We start from the raw sequence: 9530 nt of genomic DNA, 5'->3' as shown, positions 1-9530 counted from the left end.
GTGGGAAGCAATAGAGCAAAAAGACTCTAAGGGTGAACCCGACAAATGCTATAAGGGAACCTTTTCTCGTTGTCAAAGGTGTGAGAAACGTCATATTGGGAAGTGTAATGTTGTGTGCTCCAAATGTAAGAAAGTGGGTCACATAGCTAAAAATTGTAGAGTTACCATTCCCTCAGCTCACACTTCTGCAACCAAAGCTAATGCTACTATTCCTACTTGCCCTCTATGTGGAGGAGTAGGCCACCACAAGCATTAATACCCGAAGGGGAAAATGATGAAGAGAGATGAGGAAGAGTTTATGCAACTACATAGTCATTTAAAATTTTCATTTTCATAGTGTTCTTTATGTTACCATTTAGTACTTCTATACTTTGGAAGATTTCGTTAAGTTTTTGTAATACTCTGGTTATTTTCTTTAAATGAATTAATGCTATTATTATCTTCTTTTATTTCATTTCCCGTTGAAACTTCTGTCTCAAGATAAATATTGACTAGAATGACATTAGTGGAAAGTTGATTAACAAATTTCAATATAATGGAGTGATAGAATTATGAGTTAGAATAGTATAATGACGCCTGATCAACGTGGTTATATTATGATAAGTCATACAATTCTAATGGATCCTGGTAGTGATAGGATCTGATCAACCTTATGACTACTGTGTACCATTACCTGACTCCTTTATTCCTCTATTGTAAACTAAAAATATCAACTTTGGATATCATATTATCTGAGGCCTCAAAATGTCTTTCGTTTCCACAATTATCCACTCCCACATTGAAGATGTACCAGTGGATGGAGACTTTCCTGAAGTATTTCCTGAAGAACTCCCTTGTCTCCCTCCCCAATGACAGGTTGAGTTTCAAATTGATTTAATTCCCGGTGCTGCACCTTTTGCAAAGGCACCTTACCGATTAGCTCCACCTGAGATGAAGGAATTATCCAACCAACTCCAAGAACTTTTGGAGATAAGTTTCATTTGTTCTAGCTCGTCTCCGTGGGGAGCACCCGTTCTTTTTGTCAAGAAGAAATATGGCACGTTGAGGATGTGTATTGATTATCGTGAACTCAACAAACTAACTATCAAGAATCGTTATCCATTCCCGTGTATTAATGACCTGTTTGACCAACTGCAAGGGTCAAGTATCTATTCGAAGATTGATCTTAGGTCGGGTTATCATCAACTGAGGGTCAAGGAAGCTGATGTTTTTAAGACTGCTTTCAAAACTTATTATTGACACTATGAGTTTCTTGTCATGCCTTTTGGTTTAACCAATGCTCCTGCTGTATTCATGGATATTATGAACCGTGTATGCAAATCTTATCTTGACCAAGTCGTGATAGTTTTCATCGATGACATCTTAATCTATTCCAAGAGCGAGAAAGAGCATGAACAACACTTGCGATTGATTCTAGAGCTCTTAAAGGAAGAACATATGTATCCAAGTTCTCCAAGTGTGAATTTTGGCTGCGAACCGTACAATTTCTCAGGCATGTAGTTGATAGTGAAGGAATACATGTCGATCCTACAATAATCACCGCTATTCAGAACTGGGAAGTGCCTAGAAGTGCGAAGCATATTCGCCAATTTTTGGGACTTGCTGGTTATTACCGAAGATTTATCAAAGATTTTTCTATTCTAGCCAAACCTCTCACCAAGCTAACTCATAAGGGAAAGAAATTTGAGTGGTCCAAAGAACAGGAATCTGCATTTAAGGTTCTAAAGGATAAATTGACCACAGCCCCGATTCTATCATTACCTGATGGCATCGATGACTTTGTTGTCTATTGTAATGTCTCAAATCAAGGTTTCGGATGTGATTTGATGCAACGTAAAAAGGTCAATGCATATGCATCTAGACAGTTGAAGAAACATGAGAAGAACTATACCACACATGACCTGGAATTAGGAGCCGTGGTATTTGCATTGAAGATGTGGAGACATTACCTTTATGGGGTTAAATTCATAGTATTTACCGATCATAAAAGTCTTCAACATATCTTTGACCATAAGCAATTAAACATGAGACAAAGGCGTTGGGTCGAGTTATTAAATGACTATGACTGTGAGCTTAAATATCACCCTGGTAAGGCGAACGTAGTTGCTGATGCCCTTAGTAGAAAGGATCGTGCCAAACCGATCCGAGTCCGAGCTTTAAATATACATATTCATACGAATCTTACATCTCAAATCCGAGAAGCACACTTGAGGCATTGAAGGAGGAAAATGAACAACTCGAGGGACTTAAAGGTCTCGAAAAGCAACTTGAACTCAAGGGAAACGGAACAAGGTATTTCAATAATCGAATATGGGTCCCAATCTCCGAAAATCTTCGAGAACTAGTCTTGGATGAAGCTCATAAGACTAGGTAATCTAACCACCCAGGCTCTAATAAAATGTATCACGATGTGAAGATGTTTTATTGGTGGCCTAATCTGAAATCTGATATTGCCGATTATGTGAGCAAGTGCCTTACTTCTTTGAAAGTTAAGGCCAAGCATCAAAAGCCGGCTGTTTTACTTCAACAGCAAGACATTCCGCAGTGGAAGTGGGAATGTATCACTATGGATTGCCCAAGACTTCTAGTGGCAACGATTCCATTTGGTCATAGTGGATCGTCTTACTAAATCTGCACATTTCTTACTAATTAAAGAAACCGACAAAATGGAGAAATTGTCATAACGTTACCTCAAAAAGATTGTCACACGTCATGGAGTCCCTATCCCTATCATTTCTGATCGCGACAGTCAATTTACTTCTAGATTTTGGAAATCTCTGCAATCTGCTCTTGAAACTCAACTCGACATGAGTACTGCTTATCATCCGCAAACTGATGGTCAAAGTGAGCGAATCATTTAAACATTGGAAGATATGCTTCGTGCTTATGTTATCGATTTTGGCAAAGGATGGGATAGACATTTGTCGTTAGCTGAATTCTCATACAACAATAGTTATCACACTAGTATTAAGGCTGCACCATTTGAGGCCTTATACGGATGAAAGTGTAGATCTCCATTGTGCTGGGATGAAATAGAGAACAGGCAGTTAACTGGTCCTGAAATCATTCATGAAACTACCTAAAAGATCGTTCAATTTAAGAAACGGTTGGAAACTGCTCATAGCCGATAGAAGAGCTATGCTGATAATCACCGAAAACCCTTAGAATTTCAAGTTGGTGATAAAGTTATGTTGAAAGTATCTCCTTGGAAAGGTGTCATTCGTTTTGGTAAGTGAAGCAAGTTAAGTCCGCGTTTCGTTGGACCTTTCAAGATTACTGAAAGGATTGGTCCTGTAGCATATCGATTAGAATTACCTTCTGAGTTTAGTAATATACACGACGTATTTCATATTTCGAATCTTAAAAAGTGTCTTGCTGATGACACACTCGTTGTTCCGTTGGACGATATTCGCATTGATGATAAAATGCATTTCGTAGAAGAACCGATAGAGGTTATGGATCGTGAGATCAAGCGTTTAAAGTAAAGTGATATTCCTATTGTTAAGATCTGTTGGAATTTACAAAGAGGCCCCGAGTATACATGGGAGCGTGAAGACCAAATGAAACGAAAATATCCTCATCTTTTCCCAACCGGTGATGCATCAAGTCTTCCTGAAACTTCGGGAAGAAGTTTAAATTAACGGGGAGGTACTATAACAACCCTCATTTTTCCATTATGAAATGACCAAATTGCCCTTAGGGTTTTCATTTGTCCTTCTGTGTATTCGATTTAGGGTTGTTATCCATTTACGATTAACGAACTATAATTAATACTTGTATTAAATGATCATAATTATTACTCTAACCCTAACCCTAAATATTAAATATAAACCCTAATTCTAATAATATTATTATAATTATTAAATGTATATATTATGTATTAATATGTAGATAATATATATATTAATATAAATAAAATGTAAATTAATATATAATTATGTGTATATATATAAAATGTATAAGTAATGTGTAATAAGTATAAAATTTATAAAATATATACTTGTACTTATATATGCCGAATATATATATATATATATATATATATATATATATATATATATATATATATATATAATAAAAAGATAGCAAAATGCAAAACCATTCTAGAATGTTCCAAAATAATTTTTATAAAAATATATATATATATATATATATATATATATATATATATATATATATATATATATATATATATATATATATATATATATATATATATATATATATATATATATATATATATGGGGAGGAGGAGTCGGTCGAAAAAGAGAAAAAAATTAAATTTGTATTTTTAAAAGGAATGTAATTTCTTGTTCACCAAGTATTTTCAAGTATAAATACTCCCCTAAAGCTCATAGTTTTCATTCACAAAATTTGAGAGCTCATTTTCTTCTCCCAAAAAATACCTTTGTAAGTTTTTTTTTATTTTTATTTTTTTCGGTTCTTTCTTTCTCTTTTTATTTATTTAACCGATTTATTTAGTTATTTATTTAATAATTTGGTTAGAATAATAATAATAATAATAATAATAATAATAATAATAATAATAATAATAAGTAATACTAGTATATGTATATATATGTATTATAATTATATAAAGTATATATATGTATATAAAACCGATCGAATATATATATATATATATATATATATATATATATATATATATATATATATATATATATATATATATATATATATAATCAAATTAAATAGCTATAATACATGAAAATTTGTAAAAATAATTTTTACAGAACCTATTACTCTTTTATATATTATATAAGTTGAGATATTAGTTTATAAGATGTATTGAGTATTTGTTTTCAATTAATATTATCGGTATATGTATATATGTGGGCAAAAATAAAATAAAATAGCTATGAACTATATAAATTCGTTGAAACAATTTTTCCAGAACCTAATAATGTTATAAAGATGATCTAAGTCAAAAACTATATTTTTATGATGAATTATATATTTATTCTAATTATATTTATCGGCTAGGGTTTATATAAGCTAAAATTAATAAAAAATAGCAAACGACTTCAAAAATTGAAACAAAAATTTTTGTAACTTCTTTTTGATGTATAAAGAGTTTTTGAATCAAAAACTTAATTTATATACTATCCTACATAATTATTATGTATTTAGTGTGGAAATCAATATACATATATGTAAAATATAGTAATAATTCGTTTAAAATTATAAGAACAGTAGGTTTTACATGAAAATTACTTAGAACAGGTAAGGAATGTGCAAAAATAATTTTTGGAAGTTTTGGAGTATTATTATTAATTATATTCGAATTATATGGTTAAACAATGCAAAATTCATAATAAATATTTTTAACAGAGAATAAAATATATATATATATATATATATATATATATATATAATTTTTCTGAGTTAATAAAATATGTAGGAATCGGTAAAAAATATAAAACTTAATATTTGAGTCGAATTGGTATTTAATCCATAATTAAACTCCTATTACATACTTACCAAAAATAAATACAAGATATATATTAAATAAATATAGGATGAAGATAAATAATTTTTGTAAAATTTTAATAAAGTTATACTAATTATAAAAGGTCTGTAAAAATTATAATTTTATTTATTTAATAATTATTTGATTAATTATGAATTTTGTGTAATATATATGTATAACTAATACCATGAATGTATAATACTAATTAAATATAATGTATAATATATTATATATGTATAACAATGATACTTATATACTAATATAATATCATAAAAGAAAGAGGTAATTAATAATTAAATACTTAATGTATTATAACTAATAATAAATAATACAAATTAATTAATATATAATATATAATGCAAATAATTAAATAATATTTATATATATATATATAATACTTATTATATGTATAACATGTATAAATTATATGTACAAGTAATCTATTAAGTGTTGTATTCCTATACACACATATAACTAGTGAATACTATAATCATAACGATAAACATACAACTTATACAAGCTTCCCCGATACCTACGGGCGTAAGAGAATGATGTCTAGGTTGCCATTATAGGATAAGGTTGTGGATCTCGAATGTCATGACTTAGTTTCTAATCAAGAGTCCTGGCCCTCGGTTACATCTGGTCATTCCAGACTTATCTGATAGCATCGTGGTTTGCTTAAGTTGTACAAGGTCTAAACTTGATTATGGTAGACATGCAACCACTTGTAAAACACTCTTAAGTTCATTTTGGGTTTTCATTGTCATTTGGACAATTTCTGATTAAGTCTATATATCTCTAGGTTGAAGACCTGATCATATACTCTAGTTCTTTTCATTCGTGGAATTATCTTCATCTTCGATTTAAGGTGAACTTCATAGCCCCGCTTTTACATATTTTAATGTATTTTATAAATCTTGGAGTGAGACACATGTTTGCTTTTGAAATGATTTACAATTTAGACACAAGTGTCTAAACTTTTTGATATGCAACTTCGTGAGACTTTTGTTATCTTGTATTCTTACATGCAAATCCCCACCATAATATCGTTAATTGCTGGAATTGAAATGTTACAAGTTTTATTGTGAGTAGGCCTATTAAGAGTGACGTCTCTACCCATTGACCGATCGTCAAGGGGGTACATAATAATGATTGCCGAAACACGCGCAGTGTCAGGGGTTTATGTTTAGCTCGATATTATAACTCATGGCATATTGATATTTTGATGTTTTGAACTAAATCTTGTGGTCTAAAAATTTATTATTGATTATTAAACCTATGTTGTTCACTCAACCATTGTGTTGATATTTTTAAGCATGTTTTGTCTCAGGTAATGATTAGCTTATGTGCTGATGATGATTGCTATATGTGTGCTGCCTTACATTGGAGTCTCGCATATTACATTTAATTACTTATTAAACATTTGACATTTACTCTTGGATTATGATGTAAAACTTTAATTCTTTTCCGCTGTAATACAAATCTCGTTTTTATAAAATGTCTCATATAGAGTCGTTCTCTTTATATACTTGTGTTGTGATATTGAAATGTCATATTTAGCCTCGGCCCTATTTGGGGGTGTGACATAAAATAATCTAGACCCATGGTATACATATTGTTTAGAATCAACCACGACCCATTGTATACATGTTTTAGACTCAATCATAACCCATGGTATACATATCGTTTTAAAATCAACCACAACCCATCGTATACATGTTATCTCGGAATTAACCAAGGCATTTTATATACATGGTGTCTTATGGTTAATCAAAACCTATATACATGTTGTCTTACGATTTATCAAGACTATAATATATTGTCTTAGAATCAACCAAGACTACTATATATTGTAGATTTACAAGGAAATAGTCATGACATGTTTAAATACATGTAGGATATAGGAAAATTTAGTTAGAATATGGTTAGTATAGATTTTATCAAATCAAAACCGTAGCTAAAACTAGCTATTTCTAACCAATATTGTTTTGCCCATAATTTCTTCGTTACAAATCGGATTTGAGTGAATCGAATTGCTATGGTTTTGTAATGAACTTAAATTTCCAAAACTAAGCTGTAAAAGTATAGGTTTTAAATCAAGGTTACAGGTTACATATCAATTTAAAAGAAGGTGGTCTTATCCGTCGCAAGAACGACATCTTGATGACCATTTTGATAAGCATACTTTCACTTTGAGTTTAACCATGATTATTGGATATGTTATCATGTCCATATGAAATAAATTTTTTCCAGAATATGAACTTCCAATTCAAAGTTTAAGATAGGTTTTAAATATCCAACTCAAAACAGTCCCCGATTTCTCTACGACAGCGTATGTTCATTTTAAGGTGTTCTTCATATATGCAAGTTATATATCTTTATGTTAGCATATAATACTGTCATAATAGATATATTTAAGTGTTTTAAGAGTTAATATAGAAGGATTAACTTTGTTTGCAAACAAGTTTAGAATTAACTAAACTATGTTCTAGTTGTTATAAGTTATATACTCCAAATAAGATAGCTATATAGATATGAATCGAACGAGATTATGAACAAGGCTATTACCTCAAGCTTATAAAGTAAAGCTACTGGAAAAGATAAGAAATAATCTTAAGCTTGAAGGTATCCTTGATAGCTTGGAAATCTTGAAGTAGAAGCATGGAATGAACAAAAGTTCAAGTAAGAATTTTATTTTGATTTAAAATAGTTATGATTATAGGGATTTAACCACAGTTTGAATATGATTATTACCTTGATAAAAAGGAGTAGAGTTGATGAGTTAACAAGGTGTTCTTGAAGCTAGTTTATGATCTTATTGATGAAGATTTGCTAGTACTTGAAATATGTGTTTAAAAAGAGTTTAAAGAGTAAGAAATGGAGAGAATGCTTATAGTTCTGGTGTGTGTGTGTATTACGAGAGTGAATTGTAAATAAAATTGAATTAAAATGAGTAAGAATGATGGTAGTAGTCGTGGTCTTTTATGGCTAAAAGATGATTAATAAGTTTTTGTAATGTTATGTAATAATTCATGATAAAATGGATGATTAATAAATTTTGTAATCTTGCTAATTAATTGATACTGGATTACAAAATGGTTTCCACATGTTTAAACATGTTTAGTAGTTAAATATGGCTGATCATTGGTATTTTCTATTGGTATATACCAATAGTAAATTCGTATAGAAGCTGTGTATTATACATGTATAAATACCGTATAAATACGAGTGGAATTTTTGATGAAATCGAATGCGAATACGAGTAGAGCTATCTTTATTGAGTATAAGTATGTTAACTTAAGTATTTAAGTCTGTTAAGTATATGTATTAATACTTCTTAATACAATACATATATATATTCATTTTAACTTAAGAGTTATTACGTCGTTAAACGTTACACACACCTATAAGTATTTAAGCATACTTTCACTTTGAGTTTAACCATGATTATTGGATATGTTATCATGTCCATATGAAATAAATTTTTTCCAGAATATGAACTTCCAATTCAAAGTTTAAGATAGGTTTTAAATATCCAACTCAAAACAGTCCCCGATTTCTCTACGACAGCGTATGTTCATTTTAAGGTGTTCTTCATATATGCAAGTTATATATCTTTATGTTAGCATATAATACTGTCATAATAGATATATTTAAGTGTTTTAAGAGTTAATATAGAAGGATTAACTTTGTTTGCAAACAAGTTTAGAATTAACTAAACTATGTTCTAGTTGTTATAAGTTATATACTCCAAATAAGATAGCTATATAGATATGAATCGAACGAGATTATGAACAAGGCTATTACCTCAAGCTTATAAAGTAAAGCTACTGGAAAAGATAAGAAATAATCTTAAGCTTGAAGGTATCCTTGATAGCTTGGAAATCTTGAAGTAGAAGCATGGAATGAACAAAAGTTCAAGTAAGAATTTTATTTTGATTTAAAATAGTTATGATTATAGGGATTTAACCACAGTTTGAATATGATTATTACCTTGATAAAAAGGAGTAGAGTTGATGAGTTAACAAGGTGTTCTTGA

This window comes from Rutidosis leptorrhynchoides, chromosome 9 (genome assembly GCF_046630445.1).
Source record: "Rutidosis leptorrhynchoides isolate AG116_Rl617_1_P2 chromosome 9, CSIRO_AGI_Rlap_v1, whole genome shotgun sequence".
Classification (NCBI taxonomy): Eukaryota; Viridiplantae; Streptophyta; class Magnoliopsida; order Asterales; family Asteraceae; genus Rutidosis; species Rutidosis leptorrhynchoides.
This window is presented reverse-complemented; position numbering follows the sequence as displayed.